The sequence below is a fragment of the Pinus tabuliformis genome, chromosome 8 (assembly GCF_031772625.1).
Source record: "Pinus tabuliformis cultivar Carrire ecotype Pingquan chromosome 8, CPIR1, whole genome shotgun sequence".
NCBI classification, from domain to species: Eukaryota; Viridiplantae; Streptophyta; class Pinopsida; order Pinales; family Pinaceae; genus Pinus; species Pinus tabuliformis.
Window position 1 is genome coordinate 1,271,949,536 of NC_142294.1, and position 15,219 is coordinate 1,271,964,754.

Here is a 15,219-nt window from a genome sequence, read left to right on the forward strand (position 1 = left end):
AATAATATGAATTAAATTTTCTCTAATACTGGTAGGATGAATTCCCAGGAATTAGCATTTTCATAATAAGCTAGAAACACTGAGTATGCCTTCATTTTGAAAACCTTACACACAATCAAAATAGACAAATTAAATGTGTTTCTCTCCAACAAACGGTTGAGGGTTTGGTCAAAATTCCTACTTACAACCACCATACCTTTGAATTTATAACTTTATACAAGTAGTAGCTATCCAAAATCCTTTGCAAAGGGTTTTTTTGTTTCTTTAACCAGTAAACTCCAAATTTGGACAATTTTCAAGATGCCTTTTTGGATAGTTTCTTTTTTTTGTATTATTATGTTGACTAGTGCAACTACAACAACATTCTAATACAAAATATGGTTTTTCTTGTTAGAAAAAAAAAACACAACACTCCAAATAAGAGAATATTCAAACAACAAATAAATGTGTAAAAGAACTGGACTTTATAGTGTGTTTTCCTTCTTTGAGATCCAACAATCTGGCATTTAATTCCAATGGTGGATTGTTTTTATTTAGGTTGTCTCAGGGCTAATGTACAAGTGTAGCACCAAGTTTCTATTTAAACATAAAAATATTTTATCATATAAAACTCACCAGGTACTTCAAAAAACATTGAGTAAAATCTTCTTATGAATCTCATATGCATGGTGAACTTCCTGAATAAATATAACATGCTCCTTAACCCCATGAATTCCAAACATGAGTCCATCAACCCCCAATGTAATGAAATTTTTTTCATATGCAACCTTAAAATGCTAATTCTACTAAGAATTTGATACATTGTTATCCCTGACAGCCTCATAATAAACCTAAATCCAAAACAAAATTTTCTTTAGAAATAACTATTATCTTGCTTATTTTAGCAATTCAAGCTATATTCCAATCCTACAAAGTCAATTATTTGACGATTGCTTCTCTAAAAAACACAAGAAATAATCCAAGGAAGCAAAAACATTCATATTCTTCACATATCAAGTCTACAAGTAAAAGTGAAAAGGAGAAAACATAACCTCAAAAAGAGCTCTTTGGTGCCCTGTGCTCCAACACCATGCTTGCATTTTGGAATCTGGGTGTCTTTTGAAGACTATTCAAATTCTCATCTTTAAGATTTAATCTATTATTTTCATTTCACATCTTTTAATGTAGGTGGGTCAAAGCATACATTACATTGGAGGTCTAATAAGACTTGATGTGAATCAAGATTTAGTTGAAACAATTCATGTAACTATCTGGGCTCTGGCTCATATTCCCATGTATACGAGTAAAGTAGAGAATGCAAATAAGATAAAGGTAAAACATTTTGGAGAAGATATGTAGGTATGATAGGAATCCCTTTTTTGATCCTCATATTTACAATTTAAACAATATTTTGTTGCATATTAACAATGCAAATGTTGTATTTGTGTTGTTTCTTTTAGAGTACTTTGGCTTGCTTGATTTGTCCTTTTTGTTGCCAACATGGTATTTTTGTTACTACACATTTATCAACCTCATATTTTGGTGCATTGATGGCTAGTATGCACATCCTTTAAATATTTATTTATCCATCTTTTGTGCATACAAGTACACCTACATGAGGTTGTCGGAAAACCATCTTGCTTGGGATGCAATGAAATATAATCCCATACCTACAAAAAGGATCATAGTTTGTAATGCCTAATTTAGTACAACAATAATAGAGGTTCAACATGACAAGGATAGCAATAACAGAGTCTCAACAATAACAGTGTGCGAGTGACAATTTGTAGAATTTTCATATACAGAATTAACCTAACTATGATGAGAATTGACCTAACCATTTTGAGATGTCATATAGTTCAAAACTGGAGTAATCAATGCCCTGCAAATATGAGCCATGGTTCATCTTAAACACCAATTTTACTGGTTTCTAAAAAATATAATCCTTAGTTGTTAGGTCCCTATAATACTAGTGTATTCCCTTATTATTATTGTCATTGTACCCCTTATTGTTATTTTTGTGCCCATGTTGTCCCAATATTGCTATTATTGTGCCCCATAGAAGCCCACTATTGTTATTGTTGTGCCCTTACATTATTATTGTTATGTCGGCTCTGATTATACTGTGACCCCTTAGACTCCTATATATAGAAACTAGGTCTTTTCATTTGTATCATCCAAGAATTGTTCATTTATGTAATGTAAAGTAGGTTTCCCCCTCAAATAAGCTATGTTTCAAGTCGTTTATCTATCTCTTTCTTCTATTTTGTGAGTTGGTTGCATAACAATATGTATCAGAGCTTTGGTTTCTAGGGTTTCACTGCTTCAAACAGGTCATCGTGGAATTTTCACTATAACGTTTTCTATAGGAAGCTTAAAAGATTTGAAATTAAAACCCATTTGATATGAAATCACGATGAACCGCATGACCAAATTTCTGATCTTTCCTCGGTATATTTTCGGAGATATGAACTAAGGAAGTTAGGGTTTTGTAGGCTCCCGAATTGGATCTCAAACAGGTCACCTTGGGAAAATCATCATAACTGTCTCTTTGAGAATCTGATTCAAATTTTGTAAATTGAAAGAAATCATATGGACTGTAGTTTGTTGGGTATCATTTTCAGAACCTAAGGTTGCAACAATGACACGTGACACGTCGTACAAGTTCGCTCTACTGAACTAGTCTATAATTAGGTCATTGAGAAAAATTGGGCATAACGCTTTATTCGGGAATCCAATTGTGATAATACTTACGGGGTTGTAAATAGTACTCAAAGAACTATCATAGACCCACATTTCAGAACTTGAAGATCCAAAATTACAGTTACAAGCATTTCAAGGTCGAGTTCATACTAAGTGGAAAAAAAGGTGTGTATTTTGTTTTTTTTTTTGCATAAGCCTTGTTTGAGAAAGTAGTTTGATGTGATTCAAAGGGAATTGTGAAGCATAATTATTATTCATTGATAACCTAAAGAAAGAAAATGGACACACCTAGTAAGCAACCTACAATCTCTACTATGACACATGAAGAAGAGGAAGAGATGCAACATGATATATCAAAATTACGAGACAAAGTGCAACAAATTTTGCTCTCACAAAAAGTAATTGAAGCTTATATGGATGGTTTAAATAATGGAATGGAAGCTAAGATGGATGGCATGGAAGGTAATATGGATGGTATAGAAGCAAAACTTAAAGGCAACATGGAAGATTTGAAGATAGATTTGACAAAGTTGCTACAGGAAATGTTTACTAATGGTGAAAGGGTAGTAAAGGAAACTCGTGATGAGAACAAAAGAAATGTTAGTCATGATTTCATAGACTCTAATGTTGGATTGAAGATCCACCATGTTCCAAGGATCGATATGAGGAAGTTTGATGGAAAGGATCTCGTAACATGGATACTACAGATGGAGAAATATTTTGATCTCCATAATGTGCAAAACACACAAACGGTACGCATTGAAACTTTAGATTTGGAACCCAATTAGTTTGTATGGTATCGATGGCTTTGCTCTAGTAAACAAATTGTCACTTGGGACATTTTTATGGAAGAAATGATAACACATTATGAGGATACAAAAAGAAACACCTTTTTTAGTCAATTGATAAATCTCAAACAAAAGGGTTCAATGGTGGAGCACATTGAGGACTTCCAAAAATTGAATATAAGGGTAAAATATATTCTAGAGGAGCATAGGATTGATGTGTTCACAGGGAATTTAAAGGATAAAATCCAACTGAGGTTCGCCTCTGGGAACCTGATTCATTGGAGAAGGCATTTAGGTTTGCAAGGAAAATTGAAAGAAAAATTATGGCAACAAGGAAGCCCACCACTCACAACTATAAAGATGGAAGTGTTGTTGCCCCTAGCCTTCCACAAACTACAAGGTTGACACCACAACAATTGGAAGAAAAAAGAGAAAAAGGGCTTTGTTACAGTTGTGATAGAAAATACACTAAAGGTCATAAGTGTGTTCAGAAGAAATTATTTTACATAAATTGTGAAGAGGAGGAAGAAAAGGAACAAGAAACATCAAAAGAAGAGGATACACACCAGGAACAAACCCTAGAGAAAAAAGAAATGAATCTGACCATATCTTGTAATGCATTGGCCGGAATTACCGCTCCTCAAACTATCAAGATAGAAGGACATATCAAGAAGAAAAAGATAATAATGTTGATTGATTCGGGTAGTACCCATAATTTTATTGATTGTAAGATAGCCAAGGAATTGAATTGCTTCCTATATCCAGCACCAGAGTGTCAAGTGATGGTTGCAAATGGAGGAACCATAAATTTCTCTGGAAAGTGCCATAATATCAAGCTATCCATGGGAGAATATGTGTTGAATAGCCAACAATTTCCATTCCAATGGGTGGTGTTGAAGTTATACTAGGAGTCCAATGGCTACAATATTTGGGTACAATAACTTTTAATTTTCAAGAAATTTTCTTGAAATTTGTTTTCAAAGGAAAGGAATTTGAATTAAGGGGTATCACAAGGAAGCTAAGAAAGATAATCAACTCTAACGGCATGACAAATCTTCTAAAGAAATAACAACGAAGCGTAATTGCACAATTATGTTCACTAGAGGTTCCCACATTGGAATCATCTATTTCTCCAGATCTCCAAAAAGTCTTGGACAATCATTCTAGGGTATTTGAGACTCCCAAAGGCATCCCACATATTCATGATCATGATCATGCTATTCATTTGATTCCAGGAATTCTTCCTCCAAACATCAAGCCTTACAGATATCCCTATGCCCAAAAGAGTGAAATTGAATGTATGGTTGCAAAAATGCTAGAGGCTGGTATAATTCAACCTAGTCAAAGTTCTTTCTCTTCTCCAGTAGTATTGGTGCACAAGAAGGATGGATCATGGTACACGTGTCCGGATTATAGGGAACCCAACAAGCTCACAATTAAAGATAAATTCCCCATTCTTGTCATTAATGAATTTTTGGATGAATTGCATGGAGAAATTTACTTCACTAAGTTAGGCCTTTGTTCATGATATCATCAAATAAGAATGAAGACTAAAGACATTCGAAAACAACATTTAGAACTCATGAGGGTCATTATGAATTTTTGGTCATGTCATTTGGCCTTACCAATGTACCTTCTACTTTTCAAGGTTTGATGAATTCCATTTTCAAACCCTTCCTTACAAAATTTGTGTTAGTATTTTTTGATGATATACTAATCTACAGAAAGTCTAAGAAGGATCATGTTTAACATGTTGATAGAGTGCTCAAACTATTGGAGGAAAAACAATTATATGCAAAAACCTCCAAATGTTTCTTTGGAGTACAAGAGGTGGAATATTTGGGTTATATTATATCTCAAAAAGGTGTTAAGGTAGACCCTAGCAAAATTAAAGCCATTAAGGAATGGAAAATCCCCACATCCATAAAGCATCTGCAAGGATTTCTCAGGTTGACAAGGTATTATCACAAGTTTATTAAGAATTATGGGAGAATAGCGGCACCTATAACAACATTATTGAAGAAAGATGCATTTTCTTGGACTTGAGAAGCAACGAAGGCATTTGAACACCTTAAAGAGGAAATGTACCAAGCATTGGTCTTAGCTATACCAGACTTCACAAAAACCTTTATTGTGGAATGTGATGCCTCAAGAAATGGAATTGGTGTTGTTTTAATGCAAGAAGAAAGACCCATTTCTTTCGAAAGTCATCCAATCAAAGGAAAATATTTACACAAAGCTATTTATGAGAAGGAAATGTTGGCAATACTACATGCACATAAGAAATGGCGACATTACCTAATGGGAAGACACTTCAAGGTAAAAACAGATCACGATAGTCTTAAATACTTTTTAGAACAAATATTATCTTCAGAAGAGCAGGAAAAATGGGTCACAAAGATGTTGGGTTATGACTTTGAAATCATTTACAAAAAAGGGAAGAAAAATGTTGTTGCAAATGCACTCTTAAGAAAGGATGAGGATGTGGAAGCATTGCTTTGTGCCATTTCTATTATCCAACTAGATTGGATAAACGAAGCAAGGGATGAATGGAAGAATGACGGAGAAGTGTGGGCATTCACTCAAAAGTTGCAGCAAGATCCTAGTACATTGTAGAAATTTCCCACTTGTAGATGACCTGGTAATGCAATGTACTAAAGCAAAACACTTGATCTACTTCTACAAACAATTTAGCAGAAGCTTAATCAAACATGAGAAACATCAATAAGAACACATATAATTGATAAGAAGGAATCAATGACACATAACACAGAAGAATTTAACCGGGGAAAGCACCAGCCTAAAACCCCATCTCTGTATCATCACACATAGGATTTATACAAAGCCTTAGCTCTCACACAGCTAGCCAGCTCTTAGTACAATCCTCATAGATGAAGGTGGAAATACATACACAAAGCCTTAGCTGTCACAGCTAGCCAGCTCTCAGTGCAATCCTCCTGGATGCTCACAGACAATCAAGACTTCTCCTAAGCCTTCTCCTCTACCCTCCAAACCTCCTATTTCCTTGCACATTTTTTCCTGGGTGATCCTCCTGTTACCAAGTGTAACACTGATCTCACACCCTGTAAAACTGCACAATCCTCAAGGAACCTTAATCCTTCTACTTGGATGATTTTCCTTTATAGGAAAAATCCATCCAACTAATAGTACAGTGTCCCTTCTTTGATCTCAACTGGGTCTTTCTCTGAACTGACATGCATGAGTTATTCATGAGAGAATCTTCAGTTATCTAAAGTGCAATAGTTATATGCAAGCATGCATTAACTAACTAAACTTACTTATTTTAAACAAATTGTTTAAATCAAATATAACTAGACTTGACTCAGTTAACTGAGAAAACTAATTACTACTCAAATTAGAACTCATCCTTATCTCTTTAACTGATGGATAAATTCCTCAATTAATAGATAAATTGTTGCATGTTCTCACATAGACTTCAAGTTTGATTTTCCTTAACTAATTAACTCAAGATGAATTAATTAATTAATTTTTGAACTACTGTTAATATCAAATTGGAATTTGGATATTCTGGCTAAGAATCAAGAGAAGAGCTTCGAATATGAACCCTAACAGCTTCGCCGCCGCCTCCCTTCCTTCGGCCGCCGTCCGGCCTTTGCTCAGCCTTGCCAATGATGGTGTTGTGCGCTTCAGTCATGGAATGCAGGCTTCATCCTTCAATACTGATCTGCTTGCTTTCCAATCTCTTCTGAGAGCTCCCCTCTCTCTAATATGTTCCGCTCTAGACATTAGCATGGCCAGATCTTGGCCCTCTGCTGCTGCATCTCGTAATAGCCACCCCCTTCAGATTGCAGATGCAACGGCTAAGGACGAACATGCAGAATATCGTCCTGCTTCTCCTCAGGCGGTGGCTCTTGGGAAGAAATCTTATGTTCTGGAAGGCTACTCATCCCTATCAGGACCTCCTCTGTTCCCCCAGAATAGCCAATACTTTGTATTTAATCCTCAGAATTCTTTCAGCATCCTAGATCTGCCTGGATGGAGCATCTGGGAGCTCTCTTGGGCAGCAAGAAATGATAGACTCAATGACCTTCGGACTCTCTCCTCATCTTCTCACAAACCCCTACGGCAAGTTCAGGAAGAGATGACCCTTCAAAGCACCAACCTCCTCTCGTCTTTGCAGAGGAAAGCAGAACTCTGATCCAGATCCAGAACTCTGAGCTCTTTGGATCTAGTGCAGGACCTCAAGCACATTCTGGAATTCAAGTTGGGGATCCCCTCTGCAGCCCAACGACTCCTTCACGAAGGTAAACAACTTAAGGATCTTTATCCCTTTTCTTTTTATAGCATTAAGAGAAATGCCTCCATTATTTTAACCCTTCGTTTGATAGGGGGAGCTGTTGTTGGGCAGTCATCCTCGGCTGAGGCATTCTCATACAAAGACACTGTCCATGCTCAGATGCCCAAGAAAATAGCTCCACCAGTTCAGGCTCCCAAACCTTTTTTGGTGGACAAACTAGAGGAAACCCCCTCCATTGAAATAATGCATCCAACGCTGGATGAGAAAACCCAAAAGTTTGCAGAGCATGCCATTATTTGCAGGTTCAATGGGCTATGGCCTCACACAGCAGACCTCTACCAATGGATTCACTCTAACTGGACCAACAATTGCAAGGTTCTTTTATGCTCAAAGGGCTTCTTCATTGTAGTGTTTTCTCTCAGTGAGGACTACCAAAAAGCTTTAACTGCAGGCCCATGGTTTTTGGGATCAGCAAGTTTATTCCTCACCCCTTGGTTCCCAGATTTCGATCCCTCTACAACAATCATCACCAAGCTCCCCATCTGGGTCAGACTTCCTAATCTCTTGGCGCATCTATGGCACTTTGCTGTATTCCAAGGGATCGAAAATTCTCTAGGCCATTTCCTAGACACAGACATCACTAGAGGGGAAAAGGGCTTATACACATTCACCAGAATCTGTGCAGAAATAGACATAAGAAAAGGTCTCCCTGATCAGATCAATCTCAAAATTGGAGACTTCCATTGGACTCAGACCTTGGACTACGAGAACACAACCTTTCGCTGCCGAAACTGCCATCACATAGGGCACCTTCAGAGCTCTTGTCCCACGTTGCCAGCCGAAAAGAAGAAAACCAATCCTAAGAATAAATCCAAAAGTTGGAAGCCTCATGATCCTCCCCCCATGGACGATTTTGATTTCAGCTCGGATGAAGAGGAAGAGGATGAGGTAGGAATGGAAGCAAAGTTGGCACAGGATCCGCCCCCAACTGGTCCTATGGATTCGTCCATCCCTCCAATCTCACAGAAAAGAAATCATGAATCCTCTCCCTCGGATTCAGACAAGGAGTTCTCTCCGTCAGCCCAGCTCAGTTTGCAAATCATGCCAGCTCAGCAGAGTCCTCTTGGGTGGGTCAAAGTTGGTAAAAAGAAAGGGAAAAAATGCTAAATAGTTGATTCCACCCATGTTGGGTAGAATCCTTTGTTCTGCTCTTGCTCCTCTGTTCTTCTTGCTTCTTCTTACTCAACACTGCTCTCTTATCTTTTTCTTTTAGGGGCTGAGGTGGATAGCCTATCCTTTCTGACTACCTTTGTTCTTGCTTCTCTTGGTTGTAACTTCATATTGTACCATACGTCCTCTTAATAGAATTAGCTTTTACTGAGAAAAAAAATATCAAATTCGAATTTTAATTCCTATTTTTAGTCCAAGGACTAACTAAAATAGGAATCCATCCTGAACTGCTAAAAATAGAACTTCTATTTTTAGCACTTCCATTTTTCATTCCCTATTGCCCAATCCAGCACTGGTACCTGAACTGCTATTTTTAGAACTTCTATTTTTAGCACTTCTATTTTTAGCATTTCTTCTTTCAATTTTCAACACTCCCTCTTAACAAGAAAGGCTTCCTCTCGAACCCGATCATGTACCTCTGGAATGTTCTGCATGCAACACTTCTACCAAGTGTGGTTGCTCCAGTAACTCTCGGAACAAAAAAACTCCCAATTGACCTCTCTGTTGGGCTAGAAACATACTCTAATGCTGAAGCTCTACCTGTTGTTGACAAGTTCTCCCTCTCTGACCTCTGCCCTACTGCAACATCTACATGCATCTCATACCGTTGCACCCTTATCTATGCTACCCTACACTGTGCAACACACTTGTGCCTCTCGCATTGTTGCAACCTGCTAGCTCTGCGCTGTCCTGGGATTCCTGCACTGTAGCTCTCTCTGCCGCTCCATCCACATCTGTCTCTACCCAATCAGTCAGTCCTGCTACTCCTCATCAGGGCTCCTGTAGCAAAGTCAAATCAAAGAGGTTGGGTACCTCAATGATCCTGCCCCTCCTCCTTGGGATAATCACTCCACATCGCCCCACCTCCTACCTAGAGGTATGGCTACATGTGATCCCTCAGCCTACCTGGCTCGAAGTTTCCCCCTACAGGAGGTCTCTGCATGAGTAGATGTCTCTACTCGATCTCCTCTCAACTTCCCCAGTTCTGGCTGCTCCACAACCTCTTGAAGTTGCTTCACCAATCGTGGCTCCTCCACAATTCTCTGAGACTTCGTCTGGTGCTGCATGTTGAGAGGTATTTTACTCTCCCTCTCAACCACCAAGTATATAACCTTTGCCTTGCTCCTTAAGGCTTTGCATGCATCTTGTACCTCAAGTGCATATAGGTTCTTTGCTAGCACACCAACCTGTTTCATATTTCCTGTCGTCACGAAATTTTCTAGAAAAATAGCTGATTTTAAATCAGTGATATCTCCCTCATCCGTACTTCGATTCAGCCGATTTTTTTTTTTTAATTTGGGTATTTTTCTGCAAGGAATCCAAATCTGCTATTTGTTTCTGAAAATTTTGCACAAAATTTTCAGATCTTCTCCAAAAACTCGCGACCCAAAACTCAAAACTTCGAACTTCTCCCTTCACAATATATTGTTCTCTGTTTTGATCATATTTGCTCCAATACCATGTAGAATTTTTCTACAAATTAGCTAGATCTGATACCATGTAGATTTTCCCACCTGTAAATCACTTGGTAATGCAATGTACTAAAGCAAAACACTTGATCTACTTCTACAAACAATTTAGTAGAAGCTTAATCGAACATGAGCAACATCAATAAGAACACATATAACTGATAAGAAGGAATCAATCACACATAACATAGAAGAATTTACCCGGGGAAAGCACTAGCCTAAAACCCCATCTCTGTATTATCACACATAGGATTTATACAAAGCCTTAGCTCTCACACAGCTAGCTAGCTTTCAGTACAATCCTCACAGATGAAAGTGGAAATACATCAGGATTACACAAGGCCTTAGCTCTCACAGCTAGCCAGCTCTCAGTTCAATCCTCCTGGATGCTCACAGGCAATCAAGACTTCTCCTAAGCCTTCTCGTCTGCCCTCCAAGCCTCCTATTTCCTTGCACAGTTTTTCTTGGGTGATCATCCTGTTACCAAGTGTAACATTGATCTCTCACACTGATCTCACACCTTGTAAAACTGCACAGTCCTCAAGGAACCTTAATCCTTCTGCTTGGATGATTTTCCTTTATAGGAAAAATCCATCCAACTGATAGTACGTTTTCCTTTCTTTCATCTAAACTGGGTCTTTCTCTGAACTGACATGCATGAGTTATTCATGAGAGAATCTTCGGTTATCTTAAGTGTAGTAGTTATATGCAAGCATGCATTAACTAACTAAACTTACTTAATTTAAACAAAATGTTTAAATCAAATATAACTAGACTTGACTGAGTTAATTGAGCCAACTAATTACTACTCAAATCAGAACTCATCCTTATCTCTTTAACTGATGGATAAATTCCTCAATTAATAGATAAACTGTTGCATGTCCTCACATAGACTTCAAGTTTGATTTTTCTTAACTAATTAACTCAAGATGAATTAATTAATTGATTTTCAAACTATTGTTAATATCAAATTCGAATTTTACTTCCTATTTTTAGTCCAGGGACTAACTAAAATAGAAATCCATCATGAACTGCTAAAAATAGAACTTCTATTTTTAGCCATTTTTCATTCCCTATTGCCCAATCCAGCACTGGTACCCAAACTGCTATTTTTAGCAATGCTATTTTTAGATCTTCTATTTTTAGCACTTCTATTTTTAGCATTTCTTGTTGCCATTTTCAACATACATCTAATACATTTAGCTGGAAAAATGATTCGTTATGATACAAAGATCACTTATACCTCTGTAGGAATTCCCAGCTCAAACAAAATATTCTTAGGGAATTGCACACATCTCCCTTAGGAGGGCATTTGGTATTTTTAAAAACTTACCACAGGGTTAAGAAGGATTTTTTTTGGGATGGCCTTAAATCTGATATTCAAAATATTGTGGTGGAATGTTTGGTTTGCCAACAAAATAAAGTTGAGATAATTAAGACCCCAGGTCTATTACAACCTTTATCCATTCCATGTCAACGTTGGGAGGAGGTTTCAATGGATTTCATCACAAGTTTACCCGAATCCAAAGGAAAGAGTGTCATCATGGTGGTGGTTGATAGACTTACCAATTATGCACACTTTTGTGCATTATCTCATCCATTTAAATCCAATACAGTTTCTACTACATTTATGGAAACAATTCAAAAGCTACATGCAAACCCAAAGATTATTGTAAGTGACAGAGATCCTATTTTCACTGGATATTTTTGGACTGAATTATTTTCATGTCTCGGTACTCAGTTAGCTCATAGCTCATCTTATCATCCTCAATCTGATGGGCAAGCTGAGATAGTGAACAAATGTTTGGAAGGCTATCTCCATTGCTTTGTATATGATAAACATATACAATGGGTGAAATGGTTGCCTCTCGTTGAATGGTGGTATAACACTTCCTTCCATACGGCAACAAAAATGACCCTATTTATGGAAATTTATGGATATCATCCACCATCCATCACATCATATTTAAGAGAAAATTATAAGGTTCAAGTAGTGGAAGATCACATTGAGCATCAACAAAAATTTCTCCAACTCTTAAAGGATAACCTCACTTTGGCATAGAATAGAATGAAACAACAGGGAGATCGACATCGCAACGAAAGAAGTTTTGATATAGGTAAAACAAATGTCCCTCAAGCAAGCTAAGAAGGATAATAAATTATCACCAAAGTATTATGGTCAGTACAAGGTTTTGTAAATATTGGTACTATGGCATACAAATTGGAACTTCCTGCATCTTCTCAAGTGCACCTAGTTTTCCATGTTTCATGCTTAAAGAAGGTTATAGGTTACAAGATCCAAGTTCAAACAATATTTCCAGAACTTGACGAGGAAGTAAAAATCATATTGGAACCTAAAGTAGTCACAGAAATAAGAACTCGACAACTGCGAAATCAATCAATTTCAGAGTATCTCATCAAGTGGAAGAACTTACCCACTGAAGATTCTACATGGGAGGATGAGAATTTTATATAGAAGCATCTAGAACTACTCAAGCATTGAGGACAACACTTTTTTGAAAGAGAGGGGCATGTTAGTTCCCTATAATACTAGTGTGTTCCCTTATTATTATTGCCATTGTACCCCTTATTGTTATTGTTGTGCCCATGTTGTCCCCATGTTGTTATTATTGTGCAACATAGAAGCCCACTATTGTTATTGTTGTGCCGTTACATTATTATTGTTATGTTGGCTCTGATTATACTGTGACCCCTTAGACTCCTATATATAGAAAGTATGTCTTGTCATTTGTATCATCCAAGAATTGTTCATTTGTGTAATGTAAAGGACGTTGCCCCCTCGAAGAGGCTATGTTTTAAGTTTTTGATATATCTCTTTCTTCTATTTTGTGAGCTAGTTGCATAACATTAGTAGCAGGAGATCTTTTATACAATGCCAAACCACTATATTATATCAATAAGATAACTCCCATTTGCAGTACAATTATACCAAAGAAATCATTTCCAAGAAAATATGTCAATGACTTCTCTTCACAACTAAAGGACACATTGTACTGAAGTGATTCATTTCTTTCCATTTTTTCATCTATTGTTGTTGTTCCACATTAATGGCATTCCTCTACCACAATAGGCATGCATTATGGTACCCATTTTCAATGATTATGCAATCATAGAAATTAGAGTCCAAATTCTCAATAAAATTTTATTAATAAAGTACAAACATATGTAAATAGTAATAATTATCTTTGATAGTTAAATAAAGAAAATTGTACGATATTCAACATAGTAGAGCAAGGTATAGTAGTATAACAAACTTTTAGAATGATTTATATACATCCTTTAATATATACTTTATCCATATTACTCTTGGCCTCTAGGAAGCAATATAGGGTTCATGCCAAGCTTGTAACTAATGCATTCTAGTTCACCTCCTTTTGCAAGCAACGTGACTTCCACATATGCATAGGAGACCTTGCCCAATTGACACTAACAATCTATTGGAGGCATGACAACCTTTGAAGAAAACATTGAAATGGTTGTTTGTCTCTACATATATAAAGGATAAAAATGGTGACACTATATACCTAGAGGTTGGGTTTAATATAAAACCACTACAAGGGATACTAACATCAATTTTTGAGAATTTCTATGAATCTATGAGATCGACATTATAAATTTCACTAATTATTAAGTATTTTCTCAACCTTAATCCTAAGAATATGTGTACGGAAAAGATCATAAGATTGGATTCCATGTTCAATTTTTGTCTTGATGATTGCAAGAGGAAGGTGCTACCAATTCTTTGGCATTCAAGGAATTTTATTTTCATACAATCTAAAACAATATTAGTATCCTAGTGAAATGATAGTTTGGAAGTTTCAAATATCCATTATTGATTTACTGGATGCCCTTTTCATGATCTTCGCTAGTAAAATATGTGCGCTTATAATAGACTTAGATTGGAGTAATGTCTTCAACATGAAGGAAATTGGTTTTAAGTTCTTAAAGACAAGGACATAACTATCTACTAGAAGCAACAGCCTTAGTATGTAGGTGTTACTTGGGAAAGATGCTATTCGTGACAAATTATTTCAAGAATCTTCCAACTTTGTAAAAACAATTAATACAAAGTCTCAACAACCATTAGGTTGGAAATTTTCCACTATATGCTATATAATTAATCCAATTGCTAATGACACAACATGGATTGATGAGATGTGGATGAAAATTTTCAAAATAAATTATGTGCCCAAGACAAAAGGATCTAATCTCCCATTGGTTGATACATGCTTATCACTCACATTTCCTGATACAGACCTACCAAAACAATATGATATATTATCCCATGGAGTCGATATTTCATGAGGGGCAGAACATAACAACATTATGTACTCCAAGGTGATAGCAAAGGACAATTTTCAAAGTTAATAGGAAATAATTATTACAGTCCTATGCAATGTTGGATGGATAGATCTTAGTAGACTATGTCAACACCTACACGTGTTTGAACTTTGAAAGTACTGTTGATTTGCAGGTACGCAAATTCTTGTCCAACCCATCAATGATAGAAAACCCAGCGTATGAACACTAGAATTTTGATGTTTCATTATTTTTCATGACAACTGCACATAAAGGAAGAAAACATTGTATTGATGACATTTTAATGTGGTTGCACCGAATCATTGATTTCAAGTAGCACCCTCATTTTTCACATGCTACACTCCGAAAGGAATAAAATCCTTTAAGAACTATTATAGCATGAATAAGCTCCCTTGATCACTAAATTTGATTTCATGTTGTCATAAATAGA